The 18,395-nt window shown below is 24.4% G+C and overlaps 1 long non-coding RNA gene across 1 annotated transcript; it reads left to right on the top strand.

The window, feature by feature from the left end:
- Positions 1-1,228: 1,228 nt before the first annotated feature.
- Positions 1,229-15,531, top strand: LOC124429267. The gene is made up of 3 exons (XR_006943403.1): positions 1,229-1,512; positions 14,698-14,899; positions 15,036-15,531. It is a non-coding gene; the product is annotated as an uncharacterized LOC124429267 (long non-coding RNA).
- The last annotated feature ends 2,864 nt before the right edge of the window (positions 15,532-18,395 follow it).

The raw sequence follows: 18,395 nt of genomic DNA, 5'->3' as shown, positions 1-18,395 counted from the left end.
ATAACAATAAATTATATATAAACTAGGTATCATTGACTCAAATACTTTGATAGACGGTTGCTGCTTCTTGTCTGTCGTGTAGAGCTGATAGAACTAAAATTGTGGAATTCTTTTGAAATCTGACGTTATAATTAATATCTGATCTTATAAAAATAGCTAATAAACAGTAATAGTCGATTGACGATGGGTAGTTTTGTTTACTGAAAATTACATAAATAATTATATGACAAATCAATAAATTATTTTACTGAACTGAATACTTTCTTTCATGATTATTACAAAATTTAATATAGCAGACAATAAATTTTTTATATCTTATTTTTTATTTGTTTCGAAGATATTGTACTTTTAATATATGATACAATGTAACTAACTTAAAGAAAAGATTAAAGTGATCTTTTGCTTAAACCGGATTTTTCATACAAAATTCTAAAAAAAAATAATAGATTTCAATTTGTGTTTAAAATGATATTAAATATATAATACGAATTTTTTCAAATATTAAATATTAATTTACATAAAAAAGCTTATCGAAGAAGAAAATAGCAAATTATTACGCGTTAATGAAATGAAAACTTACCCAAATATAATATATAACATAATAAAAACAATAATATTACTAACAAAATTTCTATGTACTATTCATGTAATATTTTAAAAATATTAATTACGTTAATATATTAATTACTAGAATCATATTAGAGCAATATCACTATATATTTAAGACAGGTACATTTACCTGATGAACTATCATTGGTAATAAATAAAAAACTGTTACACAAAGTATGATCAACTGACTACGGCATCTTAATCCCAGAACAAATAGGATTAATCGATTTGAAAAAAGAAAATGCTGTTCATAGTAATTAAGACCTCTTGGTAACATTCTGAAGTGTCTTGCGTTTATCAAAAAGAGTTGACGAATAAACTTTACCCTTCTTCTGCATTCTAATTGCCGTCTATTACAGTAGGTATAACGCTTTGTTATATATTAATACAAAAAATATTATCATAATTATTGAACCTATAGAATGTAACGTTCGAATATTACTCCCCATTCGACAATTATAATATCGAATACTTCGAAATACGGTAAAATATGAAAACAGATGATTGTTCCCAACGATTGAAAAGAAAGGTGTTGTATGGTTTGCCTTTGTAAGTCGAGAAACATGCGCAAAAGCGTCGCTCGATAGTAACCGTTTTCAGTCGGCGCCCGATCGCCGTAAGGGACACTCGCTTAAGGATTAGCAAATGTCAAAATAAACAGTTTAGTCGATTAGATAACGTAACTCCTCATATCCAACACAAGTGTTGGATTATAAGTGTAACATAAATGAAAAAGTATTCTGCTGAAATATAAAGTGCACTCCTTTTTTTTTTTTTTTTTTTTTTTTTTTGAGAAAATATAGATATGGTAATTGGAATGTCAGTACGATTAAAAAAATACAATGGAATTTTGATAAGCAATATATACTTTACTACTTATGACTGCCATCTTATCTAATTAATGTGAGTATATTTATATTCTTCTTGGAAAAAAATAGAATCTTTTCAGCGTATAATAATTGGTCTCGTATTTCCATTGTCATAAGATTGTTTTGGTTTATAACATGCTGTAATAAACCGTAGCAAAGGAAAAAGCTTTTTGTATTAACTGGAATAATGTAATTCTCGTTAATATAAAGAGTATTTGAAAATGATTGAAAACAACATTCTGCTTACTGTCGCAAAGATTTCGTGCGATGCTATAAAGATACCACCGATTGAAATCGTACTTTGTTTTATGCTCCTTATTAATAATAATAATAGCAATTTTTTAGTTCTTATGGATAATGTATAGAATGGAATTTGACATCTGCAAAATGATATATTTCGGTTTTTTTCTCATATTTAACAATTAATAACTTTTTTATGAGAACACATTTTAAATTAATTCAATTGAATATGGCATTTAGCTGTATATAAATCTATGTATGTATATATCAGTCTTACAATTCCATGAAAGTCTCATTGCTGTGATCCATAAGCAATTGCCCAACGTAAAAAGTAATATAAATAATAGAAATTGATCCTGCCATGTAAATGATATATTTGATTATTTCGCTTGTACTTTGCAATACCATAGATAATTGAAGCATCTGAAAGCAAAGAAAACATTAAAAATTAAAAATTAAAAATTAAAAATAAGATAATGATTAAATATAAATGAAAAAAAAAATATTCCTCTATAATTTTTTATGATATATGCAAATATGCATATGAATCAAATAATTGTATTATTACTCACATATAAAAAATTGAAGAAAACGAGTATCATTGAAATAGAAACTGCAATTAAGTAATTCATCTTGCAATAATCGTTTATCAAATCAATGAGTCTTGAACAGGAAATTAAAAAAAGAATTATTATCATAATATATATAGTAAAGGAACGTATTTAGTATATTGCAAAGGTACTCTTGTGCTAATATAAAATTTAATAAAATTTAAAGATGAGATTTTTTAATTGTAAAACAAACATATTTGTTCAATAATATCCTTTCAACTATGAATTTTCTTATACATATTTCTCATATTTCATATATTCACCATATTGTTCTTAATAACATATGCAAAAATATATTGCATTATCGTATACCTATGTTTAAATCATTTTTAAAATTACAATTTTTAGAATTTTACGATTTTAGAATATCTAATATTATTTATTGAAATTCTTTGAAAAGGAGTAAGAGGAAAAATAAAAGGAAATATTTAAAAAATTAATTTCATAAAAATATTATTTCTCACTAACTCCGTGATTCTTGTATAACACTTAATTATATCGATTATCCAATTCCATTCTTCCAAAGATGTTGTATTACACCAATCATTTTCTACGTGTTTTTTGTCATTTTTAAAAGGTCGATGTATTTTCCACCTACAATGAATATGTTACAAAAAGAAATAAATAAAAAACAGAAAAAAAGGAACAAAAGCAAACAAAACAATATTTACATTTACATACATAATATCGAATTAATCGTAAATTATTTTTTATATTCAAAATTTTAAAAGCAATTATTATTCAATCCGATAGATATTAACATAAAAACAAACATACTTTTTAAATAAAATACATACTTACATTATAACGCTAAACTGACCACATACGTGTTGTATTAATACCCAATACAATGAATAACACGCACTTCCTATTATTCCTATTATAAAGAGTGCTATTACTTGATAAATAAGCAAACTGTAATATATCAATCCCGCATTTAACACATTATTTACGGGAAAAGGTAATGTTAAATTAATATCATCCGATGTTCCAAAAATATAGAGAAATACGTTTATTATACTTGGAAACGTTATTGAAATAACATAGAGAATGATGAGAACTGTAATAACGAGAAGATATTTACATCATTGAAATATTGTATGTTAATTATAATTATTTTTTACATGAAATTCTTTTTTTTTTGCTTTCCTTTTCTTTTGCCTTCCTTTTTTTTCGCTTACCCACTATAAGATACACATATAATTTGCTTCGGTTTGTGTACTTTATCATAATGTTTAATTCCTCCTCGTCCGATAACACCTCATAATCAAGCTTAAAATGAACGTACAATAATTTCACCTTAAAACGACATATTTTTTCCCGTAAAAATTAGTTTTCTTTTTTTTCTCTTTTTTTTTTTTTTTTTTTTTTTGACAAGAAGAAATAATTAATACGAACTGTTAGTAAATCAAAGTAAACGCTAAAATAACAATAGATGATAAATAGACCAGGTATCATTGTTTCCAGAACTCTTATAGTCGATTGCAGATTGAAGTCCGACACGAAAAGCTGATAAAACTGGAATATATTGTTAAATATAATTCAAAATATTACGTGATAATAAATAAATATTGTTTCATATAAATAATTAATATAAAAAGACTGGGATTGTTTAAATCAATGTTTCTCAATTTTTTATCGATCTAATATTAATATAAAATTTGTAAAAATCTATTGGAAACTGGTGTCACTGTATATTGTTTTAAAGATAAGCCTGTATTTATGAGCAACAACTTTACGAGAACTTTCTGTAAAACTTACGAATTAATTTTAACTTTTTACGCTTCGACTTAAATAGCATTTCACGGCACATTGAACATTTAATAAGTTGAGAAATGCCAATATATAAATAGTGGTATGAAAAATAACGACATTACTTATTAGTCGATCTAATATATTATATCTAATACATTATATAATATAATTAAATTTTCTCGTCACTCTTAAATATTTACTTAATTATTTATTATTTCTGATCATTTCGATACTCTTTAGAAATTATATAGTGTGACAAACGAAAATGAAAGTGTTGAAAGTAGTGGGTAAGTGTAATTGAACCAGTTATTTGAATTTTTTTCACTAAGTTGTAAAGATTAATTGATAAAAAATTATTTCGTTTTGAGGGGGAAAATCTGCACGTAATAATGAATATTTGAAATATTCAATTTTACGTTCCACTTTGACAAACTCTCTCTCTCTCTCTCTCTCTCTCTCTCTCTCTTTCTCTCTCTCTCTTTTTCTCTCTCTCTCTCTCTCTTCCTCTCTCTTTCTCTCTCACTATCATCCCTCTCATCCCCTTAGCCCTTACACACAAATATAAACATCCATACATCATTCTCCCGAAACTCGAAAGTTTTTTCTAAGAAAGCCTAATTATTATCGTTATATTTCATTCTAATTATTACTGTTGTTGTTGTTATTATTATTATTGATGTTATTGTTGTTGTTATTGTTATTATTATCATTATGCGTGAAATAAATGAGTAAATCAACGAAACAATATATATGATGCAGATAAAGAATGTTTAGATAACCATAAATTTAGATGTGCATAATATAAAAGAGAAATGTTAAAGAAACGATTCTAAGAATGGATATCACAAAAATAATGATTGCGTGACAAGAATATATATGCATGTGTGTGCACACGCGCGTGTATAAATATGTATGTATGTATATGTGTCACAGATACATACATATAGATACATACATATAGACACATACAATACAAAAGAATACAAATAGACGATTAGTCTTTGTTTAAGAATAGAATTCTCAAGCAAAACTGAAGAATTATTTATATCACTTCTATATATTTGATAAATATTCTTATTAATTGTTAATAAGTATTTTGTAAAATAAATGATCAATATATAGGTATATGAATACTTTAATCAATATTTATAATAAAATATCAGTATGTAATATAAGTAATCAATATAAATAATTAAATGTCCCGGTTATGTCTAGGTTGATTATAAGTAATTAATGTTAATTTAATATACTGATAGATTATTATATTTACAAATATTTTAATAAAAATTCTGATAATTTGTTTTAATTATCTACAATAGTGTATTACTGACCGCTTATAATACGTACTAATATTATAAATATTCACAATTTATATTGAATATTATTAATTAAAAATGTTGAAAAATACTGATCCAATAAATAGCAGGCTATTTATATTATGGAAACAGTATATTTCAATTGTATTCTTTATATAAATAAATTTGTCGGATAAAGTTAAAATCTCATATTTTTTTTTCGAATAGCCATCATCAATCAGAAATAAATCATAAACAAATTTAAGATCTCAAACGAGATGATGTTAATAATTGTGATCAAGAATCCATGAAGCAATTATCTTTCAGAAAATAAATCCATTTATGCGTTTTGGAATCGAACATGCTTGGCACTAAACATTTAAATATTATATTTCATAAAAATGTTTACTGAATAAGAAATAAAAGAAAATAAATAAAAAGAAAACTAAAAATAAATCCCCTAAAAAGAAATGAATATCTTAATTGATACGATATTGACAATTTCATCTTTATATACAATGAAGAATTTCCTCGTTAAATTTCTGATCACGTATTTATTTATTTAAATAGTATTATTAATAATAAATAATAATCTTGTTTCAATCGATGATGGATAATCATGATGTAATTACTTGTATTAACTAATATAATTACCTGATGTAATATCATTGGTGATACGTAAACGGTTACAGCACAAAACAAAAAGAACTGATCATTCGTATTTTGTTCGGGGCGTATACGTATTATAAATTGCAATAATCGATTCGAGAGAAGAAAATGTTGATCAAAGTATGCTAGACCTCTCAGAGACATTTTTAATCAGTGAACCTCGTGTTTATTGAAACGAAATAAAGAAGAAACTTGACGTTGCTTCTTCATTATGCATTCTATTTGACCTCTTTTTGCAATAGATATAACACTTTATAAAATATTAACACATAAAAAAGAACCATATAATTATTGGAATTCATAGAATGTAACGTTCTAATAATCACCCTCATGATACTTTTTTTTCTTTTTGAAAATTATAGTATCGAATACTCGAAGGTACAATGAATTCTTTTGTATGTATAGTAGCAACAGATGATCGTTCTCAAATAATTAAAAAGAGGGTTGCTATATCTTAGATATTTAGTTAGAAGAGACATGCGCAGAAATGTGCTTGATCGATTTCAATTCTTTTCAGTCAGCGTCCAACCACCGTAAAGAACAATCACTTAAGAAGAAGCAACATATGCTTAAATAAACAGTGTACTAAAAGACTTTTTCAACAAATTACACAAGCCGTCATATTTTTCATACTTGTAAAAAAAAGAAAATCGTTCGAATATACAAAGTGAAAATTTTCTTTTGAAAAATTTTAGAACAAATCGATGAATTAAATGTCATTCATAATTACAAGAGAATGAAATGAAATTTTAATGCACAATATACGTAATACTATTGACACAAGTAAGTATATTTGTATTGCTCTAAGAAAAAATGGAAAACTCTTTTTTTTTAATTATATCTAAATTTGATTGAAATCTAATTTTTTTTTAATTATATTGTTTTCGTAATTTAAATCAAATAAGTTATATTATTTGATTAATAAATATCATAATTTTTATTGTCAAAAAATAATATAAGAATACAACGTGGATACTGTAAATACATTGTAAAGAAATATAATGGTTTTTGTATTAACTGAAACAATAGAATTGATGTTAACGTAAAAAAAATACTTAAAACGAATATTTTAAAAAATAAATAATATGGAGGAATGTAATAGAACATGTAATAGATCCATATACATTCCTATATATTTACGTTCATATATACATTTATATATAATATTCTATAGTGAAACTTACGACATTACTTATGATCAAACTAATACATTAATTAATTAATGATCTCGTTATGGTTAAATATTTTTTATTAGCAAAATATTTATTTTTTATGGACAAAGAATATAAATCCTTTTTTTATATTATTTTTTATAATCTTTAATCATAAATACTTACAAAAAATTATTAATTAAAGAAAGGGTAAGAATAAAATAAATATCGATACTGACAATTCTTTTCTATTTATTGAATAGAATGCAATGACATTTCTTTACTAAATTACTAAATTTTTGATTACATATTTTTTTTTTTATTAAAAAAAAAAATAAATCCACTAATTAAGTAGCTATAATAAAAATAATAATAATCATGTGTACCTTAAGAACAGATAAATTTACCTGATGTAATGTTATTGATAATACAATAGTTATTACATAAATCAAAAATCCGATGCTATGCGTTAAACTTTTAATTTTCAAGGCTATGCATAGTATCGTCGATAATAAATATAACATAATAGGTATATAAAATAATATAAGACAAAAAAAACAAGATTTTATCGATTATTTTGTCAAAAATAATAATTAATAATTGATTATAATACTAAATATCAAATAAAAATAAGAAAAAAAAACAAACAAACAAGCAATCTGCTAGTTCACGGAAACAAAACACACGTCACAAAAGCGTGTATATGAAAATTAGTAATGAAAGTAAGAACTTCGTTTCTTTCATCGCAGATTTCAAGGAGCGCCATTATACGAAAAATGTCAAGAACAACAAAAGCAACATTTTGGAGTTTACCCTAATAATGAATTCAGACGTAATTCTTGACTGATATTGATGAATAATGAAGATTTAAACCTTTATCTTTAAAATAAGATGTTATTTATCGAAATCAAAAAAATTGAAAAATTTTGTCTGAATTAATTGTTTGCATAAATCATTGAGAAACCGGAGACAGTGAACAACCTTAAATAAGACACGTCAGAAAAAACAAACACCTATTTGATAGTAGGTTATATTTTTAGATGACTTTATCGCATACACAGTTCTCCAAATTTTCTATTCTTGTGAAAAAAAGTTGAATGATGATAAAAATTGAACACAGTCGAGAATTAAAAGTATCTATGATCGAAAAAACGAATACAATGCATAATTTAACGTTTAACGTCAAACAATTAATACTCAATATAGATAATGCATATTTTAATCATTACTATCAACGTCTTATTTAATAGATACAATTTCATTGTTGCAACATAAATTATATGTTAACAAATACTATAATATACAGTAGCGAAAGATAATGATTTTTGCATTAACTAAAAGAACAGATTCAATGTTATCAAAATACTTCGAACATTAAGTATTTAATTTTACTTACCATAGAAAAAACTTCATGCGACGAAATGAACATACCTCCGATTGAAAGCACGCATGGTTTCATGCTTCTCACAATCATAAATAACAGCATTTTTTGTGTTTTTATGGTAAGATTATTAAACGGAACTTGACGTCTGTGTAAAAAAGAAAAGAACAAAATTGTTGAATTTTTTTCTGTAAAAAATAATTAATGATTTATTTATCGGACAATCTGTTGAATAAGATTGTTACGTTGCTATTCATGTTAGACAAATAAATAATCGGAGTGACGAAGCTTTATAGAAACTTACAATTCTTCAAAAATTGCATTGCCATGATCCAACAGTTTCTGTCCGACGTAAAAATTAAGGTATAAGATTACAATTGTACCAACAATGATAATGCAACAATCTATTATTTCTAATGCATTATGCAACATCTCCGATAATTGAAACATCTAAATAAAAACCATATAATATAATTCATATAAAAGAAGAAAAGAAAGATTTCTATAATAATTTTTAAACGGCATATAATGAACATTTACAAAAATAATTAATTGTAAATATTTCGTAATATAAATACTCAGTATCTATGAATATTATATTATCGATATAAATAATTAATATGTCAAGATTGCATTAGTATTTCGTCAGGATTATAAATTATCATAATTTGATATTTACAAATATTGTAATTAAAATATTAACAGTTTTTGTATTAATCGGTGTTATATTGACAACGGGCTATATTACGTATTGATATTTTTTATTATAAATACTAATTAAAAATATTTAAAATACTGATTGAATAACAGCACAAGTAGGTCAGTATACATAAATATTTTGATCAAATAATTTTACCGAGGTACGGCATCGATGTAATATCAGTTATATTATCTACTAATATTTTTTGTTAAAAATATTAACTATTTATTTAAAATACTAATGAAAAATGTGTAAAATACCGATCGAATAAATAGCAACCTACTACACATATGTCACTTATTGCAAATATATTTTACTTACATAAAGAAAATCAAAGATAACGATCAGCATCGCAAAGAAACATATTATTATGTAAGTTCTACTGGAAAATTTGTTTAACAAATCAACAAACCTTAAACAAACAAAAAAGAACAAATGAATTACAATGAGATGTAATAAAGGAAAACAAAAGACAAAAAAGAAAGAAAAAAAAACAAAAATTTTGTTCAGCTAACTCGGTGGCTTTCGTATAACGTTTTATTATATCGATTATCCAATCATATTCTTCACGAGATGTTCTACAATACCACGGACTTTCTATATATTTCTGATCCCTTTTAAATGGTTGACGAATTTTCAGCCTGAAAATAGTACGTTATAAAATGCATATTCTCTTTTAAATTTAATACTTGTGACAAAAACAAATATAAATAAGTACTTAAAAAATTAAACACGTACATTATAACGCTAAATTGAGTGCACGCGTGTTGTACAAATATCAAATACAAAGATATAAACAAACTGGCTACTGTTATTAAAAGAAAGATTAATATCACTTGATAAATAAGCAAACTATAATATAACGCTCCTGGTTTTAATGCATTATTAATGGATAAAGGTAATCTTAGTTCATTATCATCCAATTTACCGAAGATGTAAAAGAAAACATTTAAAATGCATGGAAATATAGTTAGAAATACATAAGAGTTAGAGAAACCTAAAACAATAAAAAATTATATATAATTATAATATCATAATTAAATTTTCTTCATTAACATTGGCATAGACAATTGACATTCTTACCTATGATAACATACATATATAATTTGCTTTGTTTTGTATAATTTTCAAAAATATTCAATTCATTCTCATCCGACAGCTGATCGTAATCATCCTTAAAACGAGCGATTATAAATTTCATCTAAAATTAAATGATATTATTTTTCCGTAGTTAAATATTTTTTTTTGTTTTTTTAAATATGAAAAAAGGAAAAATATATACTAACTGTTACGAAGCCAAAGTATGATGTACTATAACCGTAGAGAATACATATCCCTGATAATAATTTTTGCAGTATTTTTATGGTGACTTGTAATGTCATGTCCAATGTGAATAGCTGATAAAACTGAAATAAAAGTACGTATTGACAAATGTGGTCATACATTAAATAATATAATTAGGTAAAATAAGAATTAAAGCCAAATAAAAAAAAAAGAAAAAAGAAATAGAATAACTAAGGTAAATATAATAATAATGATAATAATAATAATAATAATAATAACTATAAATATAAAATAAAAATATTAATATAATAATTATTATTATATAATTACATAAAAATCCATTTTTTTATAAATAAAAATATAGATAATAATAACTACATAACGATAATTAAATAACAGATACTTATACGAAAATATCAAAATAAAAATGTTTACCTGATACACAATCGTTGGAAATGAGAAAATTGTTACAATAGAAACAAGAAACAACTGCTCGTTCGAACTTTGAGAAGGTCGTAGACCAATCAATAATTGAACTAATCGGTTTGTAAGAAAGAAATGCCGTTCGTAATAACTTAGACCTCTCAGGGACATTCTGATATATCTGAAGATTACTACTGAATTGAAGGAAAAAAAGAACTCCACGTTTTTCTTTCATTGCGCATTCAAATTGCTTTTTATTACACCCAATAGCAGGAAACGTTTTTGAAAATACAATTAAATCTATAGAACGCAACTTAAAAATTTTTCTTTATTTTCTTTATTCTCATAATACTAAACACTTTCTAATACAACTTGCGTGCCACATATGTGTTTAAGCAGATGGTAATTCTCAGCAATTAAATAAGGGGAAATATACCTTTTACTGTTAATTTTCACGGACATGCGCAGTAGAGTCTGCTAACTGAAACCATTGTCAGTCGCTCACTGACCACGATCTAAAACATTTGCTTAAGAAGAAGCTAACAAATCGATACGAAAACATTAGTGAGGTATTGTTGATTATATCGATCACATGACTCGTTAAATGTTGTATAATTGTAAAAAAAAAAAAAAAAACATTTTGCAGAAAATGAATGCACTTAACAAAAAAAATTAATTATATGTAATATTGAATTTCATTATATATTTATTATATTAAAAATCTATATGTGGACATGCACAATGAATAATTTCATTTTAAATACCATAGTCCTGATTAATACAAATGAGAATATCTCTTGAATAATTAAATCTTTTATATACAATAAAAAGGCATATATTTGCATCGTTGTTATATCAATTAGACTAAATTCACACGAAGATACATAGCATAAAAAAGACCGTTACAACTATGGATGAGCTGTAATTGATTAATTATTTATTATTAAATATTATATAATTAATTAAATACTAATTCATTTTTGAACAGAAAAAGTTTAACAAATCAGAATAAATATCCTCAAATTTTATCAATTTTCAATATAACTTGGATAAAAATTTTTATCAAATAAGAAATATAAAATAAAATATCTTAATTGATATGATCTTTTGTAGAAATCTTCATTATATAACAAATTCTTTTCTTTTTTCTTTTTTTTTTTTTTTTTTTTTTAAATAATTATCATATTATTACATGGATTAAATAAAAGCATTCCTTGTCTTTATATCAGATTTTGACATCATCTGACGTATAATTTTTCTAATATTTCATAGATATTGTTTTTCTTTCTGTTTTTTTTTTAACATACTTAATAGACATTTAATATTTATGTTTGAATTTTACCTTAAATTGATAATTAGTTGTCTTCAAATTCATCTGATGAAAGAAGTGGAACTAAATATTTTGGAAAAATATAAAAAAGAAAAATTATGTAGTACGATTATTCTCGGTAAATATATATATATATATATGTTTAAATGTTAAAAGCTAAAATAACATATTTTCGATTATTTTATTGTTGCAACAATCTTCATCATTTATATTAGTTTAGTAACAATCCCGTCTATCATAAATATTATTTTTCATCTCTATGGAACATTGGATGTTAATCAATTAACATTATCTTTTCCCATGTTGGAAATTTCATACCCTGGCCCGTTATTTTATACTTTACTTATTTATCAAGTAATAATTCTTTATTCATTGGCAACAGTAGGCTGTCTATACTATGTCATATTAGGTTTATGTACAACATATACGTTGTCGATTCAGCGTTATGACGTACATATATAATTTGTGAGAGTATATTTATTTGTTTTTTCTTTTTATTTATTTCTTTTCTTTTTTACTTTTTTTGCTTAAAGTATCATCACGAAAGCAAATTTTTCATCATTTTTACAATTTATACTTTGCAAGTTGAAAATTCCTCAACGATTCAAAAACGATCAGAAACGTATATAGAACATTTTTGAAAGATTACGATTAGATTAATCGATATAGCAGAACATTATGGAAAAATTACAGAGTTAGTCTGAAAACATTTGTTTTGTGTTTTTTCATTTCTTTTTTGTTCTCTTTATTACATCTTCATTTAATTCGGTGTTTTCTTCTTTGTTCAAAATTTTTTGATTTGTTAAATAAATTTTCCAAAAATACTTACTTGGAATCAATTATCTTTGCGATGTTACTCATTGTCTTTGATTTTTTTTTATGTAAATAATACGCTTATAAATAAGTTTCGTATATAAAAGTAAAGAAATAGTTGTTTTTTTTTTTTGCAAGAACAATATAATTATTTTACTTCATCGATATTAATGTACAGATGATAATTATTTTTATGAAGTAAAATAAAATATATGATTGAAGTAATTGATAGTAAACTTACGAATGAAAAAATAAGATGAGATTAAAAATAGCAAAATTCAGATTATTAAATGAGATAAATTAGATCATGATGTTGGAAGAAAAAGAAAAAATATGTAGAAAAAGAAGGGATTGTAGGTATAAGTGTGAAAGAAAAAGATTTAAGATAGAAACAAAAGTAAAAAAAAGGTGGAGAGTAGAGGAAACCGAGGCAAGTTGATACGTTTTTTTCAGTTTTCACTTTCGCGATTTTTGTTTGAATTACTTACTTAATAAAAAATATGATAAAATATAATTTGCTCAATTATTCGTTATATATCGTAAAATTAAACTTTTGACAAAATACATATAAAACAAATTAGAAAATATTTATTTGACGAAATAAAAATTTATCAATTTACACCACTATGTGGCAAGTTGTAAAATATCTTGTTATGATTCTTAATAAATATTTTTATTACTCAAAATATGTTATTAAAGTCATTATATACTAAATGTTAGTTATATAACTAAATTATAATATTATTATAGTGAACAAGATTTAAATAACATATTTTACATAAATAAATTCTTTTAGAATTTAATCGGCGGTACGATAAAAAATTAATTTCAATTCTAAATAACAATTAAATCATATATAATTAGAATATCTGATAATTAGAATATATCACGTGAGAATATATTTCATACAAAATATGCATTGAATTCATTCATTATCTAACTTAGATTTTGAGAATGAATCATTTCCATCGTGCACACTTTGTTATTGATCTCTTTTTTAATTGATATTTCCATGATATTTTTCTTACTTCTACCTATGGCGTTCATTTTTTTCAAATTCAAAAAAAAATTTTTTCAAATCATAAGAAATTTCACACATAAAAACAACGTCACAAAAAAAAATAGAAATGTGGACCACATAAACAAAGTAACAAAGCATAATCATTTCATATTCAAATGATTCAATAAGAAATTAAACCCAATCCATGATCTAAAATGTTATATAGGGTCTCAAAGACAAATTCAAATGTCGATACGAATATTTAATTTTTCTTCATAAAAACGAAAATAATTGAACAAAAATCGTTATTGTCATTGTACGCAAACGTAACATCTCTTTCATATTAAATAAATAAACAATAAACTTAAAGCATCTAATATTGTTGGAGCTATATATATACAGTTTCTAAATAATTTCTATTTATCAATTTACGCTCCCATTTTCTTCGGTAAAAGAAATGTAATAGAAGTAAAAATAACGTTAAAGGTTCAAATATTTATAGAGAATAATTAAAGTCATATGAATTAAGGATTCTCGTCAATGACTAATGTCTATTCGTTTTGATAGATATTTCAAAAATGACTGTTTACCAAGCAAAACAATTTAAAAGATTTGGAAAGAAAAAGGACGAAACATTGAAAGTATTAAAGAGTAATGAAGGAGGAAAGGAATGAACTGTGACCCGAAGAAATGTATGCGATGTTTTCGTGAAATAAGCAACTGCGCAGATTTATAGCCAGAAATATTTTCGGACCAAATTCAAGGCAAAGTAATAATTCAGCCATAAATCAGTAATATTTATATATAAGTAATTATAAATAATAATTATAATATATAATTCAATAATAAATAGAAGTTTATTTCTTGACTTGAATTTTCATAACTTGTCCATGAATTCTTTTCAGTGAACCCCCGAACAAACTTTTAGTGCCAATCATGTCATATAAAAATAAAAAATTCGTCTTTGACGAATGTTTAATTAATGCCAAACGATATACTCATTTGACTTAATATATAATAAGTAAAACCTAATGTAAATTTTACAGTTTCCGGGGATAACATTTTATTTAATAGAAGTAAATACATTTAATTTTATCTGATGCTAATTAATTTTACTACGTATAGTAATAACAATTAATTATCATTTATCAATTCTGACTTGGAGTTATTGAACATTATAATACATCATAGCAAAAGAAACTGCTTTTTGTATTAACTGAAAAATAAAAGTCGCCGTTAAAAGAGATATTATCATCAACAACTTATTACTATATACCTGAGAAAAAACTTCATGCGATGAAACGAATAATCCACCGATCGAAAGCATGCATGGCTTCATACTTCTTGCTATCATAAATAACAATATCTTTTGAGTTTTTATAGGTAATAAGTAGAAAGGAATTTGACACCTGCAAAAAAGATATATTGTTTCCCAACCAAAATAATTAATAACTCATCCGATAAATTAAATTTTGTGAACTTTAAACATTTCATCCATAAGATTAATTTTAGCTAACAGATTTGTCAAATATTATATATTAATTAATGGTGTTAAAAAGAAACTTTGTAACATCTTACAATTCCTCAAAAACTGCATTGCTGTAATTCAATATCTCTTGGCCAATATAAAAATTAATATATGTGGTAAATATAGAACCCATAACGTAGATAGTGAACTCGATTATTTTTGAGGCATTTTGTAATACTATAGATATTTGAAATATCTAAAAGTAAACCATATACAAAATAAATATTTAACAATGATTTTTAAATAATAACGACGATTTGTTAGATCGGATAATAAATAATACAGAAATATATAGTAAAAACTATTGAATTAAATTTATTTTATTCAGATAGAAACCGTTAAAGATTCTTCTTTTTATTATGATTTCCGATTGATAATGTACGTAATACTTACACAAAGTAGATCAATTACAACGATGGTCATCCCAAGAAAAACTACAATTAAGTAAATTACATTGGAAAAATAGTTTATCAAATCCACATACCTTAGGAACAAAAAAATGTGATTTAGAATTTAATATAATAAGAGAGAATGATGGAAGTTTATTTCGAACTAACTCCGTGACATATCTATAACGTTTTATGAGGTCTACTATCCAATGAAAATCTTGGCAAGGTCTTTGACTAAACGAACTTCTTTGTAAATATTTTGTATCATTTGTAAATTGTTGCTGTATTTTCAATCTGCAATAAATAACATGCAAAATTACGTTTAAATAATTCATAACAATTAGATTAAAAACGTATAACATTTGTTAACTTAGCACGTACATTATAATACTAAATAGACAACATGCGTGCTGTATTACTACCAAATATGATATAAAAACCACACAGCCTATTATCAGCACAATATAAAATGCACCAGTTTGGTAAATAAGCAGAAAATAATATAAAGGCCCAGAGTTTGAAAAATTATTAATGGGAAAGGGTAATGTTAATTGATTATTGTCCAATGTACCAAAGAGATATAGAAGAACATTCAAGATGCATGAAGATGTTATTGAAATAAAATAGATGCTAAACAATACTGTAACAATGTAAAGTATTGCAATACCTTGTTTAAAGTTGTTTTTTTTTGTTTTTTTTTTTTCTAAGTTTTTTTGTACTTACCTATGACAGCATATGCATACGTCTTAGTTTTCTTCGTATATTTTTCCACAATGAACAGTTCCATCTCATCAGACATGTGCTCACAATCCAGTCTAATACGAAATAAGAGTAATCTTACCTAAAAATTATAAATACTTTTTATTTAAATACATACGATTTCGACTAGTAAAAAAGAAGCTAATATAATAAAGCTAATACGAACAGTTACGAACTGAAAGTAAGTGGTACTATAAGCAGAAATCATAATAAGAAATGCTACTATCTTTCGAAGTTCTATGACAGTCGTTGTCAAATTGAAATCCATCGTTAATAGTTGATACAGCTGCAGAAAAGTAAGATTTTTACTAAAAGAATGTTAATGCGTACGCTATAATTAACAAGGACAGATTTAATAAAAAAAATGTATAAGAATAGATGATACAAATTTATTGCATTGAATGCCAATATAAAATATTTATTCAAATTTGTATGAAAATAAATATAAATATAATAATTATAACAGCAATAATAATAAAAATGCTAATAATTTACATATTTAGAAAATAAATGTTTACCTCATAGACAATTATTGGCAATATGTACACAGTGATTGTACAAACCACAAACAACTGTTTTTTTGAATTTTGATTAGAACGCAGTCCCAATATGAATTGAACTAGTCGATTCGACAAGAGGAAGTGCTGTTCAACAAATCTCTCACTTCTTGAAGCCATAACTAGTGAACTAAGTTAGTGAACTAACTTATGTTATCCACAGTGAAGTAATCAATATACTTCCCACTACTATTTCAATAAAAATTCTAATTGCCATCTATTAGATACAGTTATAGTATGTTATGTAAAAGGGTGACATGAAAATATAAGTGCAATAATTTAATCGATAGAATACAATATTAAAATGTTTCGCCCCTCTATACTACCGTAGTGTTAAATACGTTCAAATACCAATACATTATAAATACTTCTATAGAAACAGATAATAGAAACATCTATAGAAACAGATGATTATTCGCAATAATTAAAAGAGGAGGATTAATACCTTTTACTTTTCACGGACATGCGCAGAAAGTTATATTCACTAAGAACTTTTTCAGTTGCTCTTCGACCACGCTCTAAAACACTTGCTTAAGAACGAACAAAGACATCGCTATAACAGTTAGTAAAGAGAACTTAAGTTTATGGATAATACAATTTGTGAAATGTTCTATAATTGCGAAAATAAATTCTGCAACAGTTCCAGTGCATCTACAGGTAAAAAATATTTATTTAAAAGTTTTCTAAGGAATATATTATTATGTTTATAAAATCAATGTGCAAAATAATTCTGCTGATGTTAAGTAATAATAAAAGACATTTAACCATATTTTAACCATTGCTACCATCTAATTACATTATTCAAGTAAAATTCTATATTATATCCAAAAATACGTTTCAATAACTAATTAAATATTTATAATAATTAATTATTACATATATATAATAATTAAATATTTAATAATATATATAATAAAAAATATATATAATAATTAAATATATTAAATATATTAATAATTAATATGCCTAATAATTAAATATATATAATAATTAAATATTTATATATATTAAGAATGATCAAACAGATTTACA

This window comes from Vespa crabro, chromosome 14 (assembly GCF_910589235.1).
Source record: "Vespa crabro chromosome 14, iyVesCrab1.2, whole genome shotgun sequence".
Lineage (NCBI taxonomy): Eukaryota > Metazoa > Arthropoda > Insecta > Hymenoptera > Vespidae > Vespa > Vespa crabro.
This window is presented reverse-complemented; position numbering and strand designations above follow the sequence as displayed.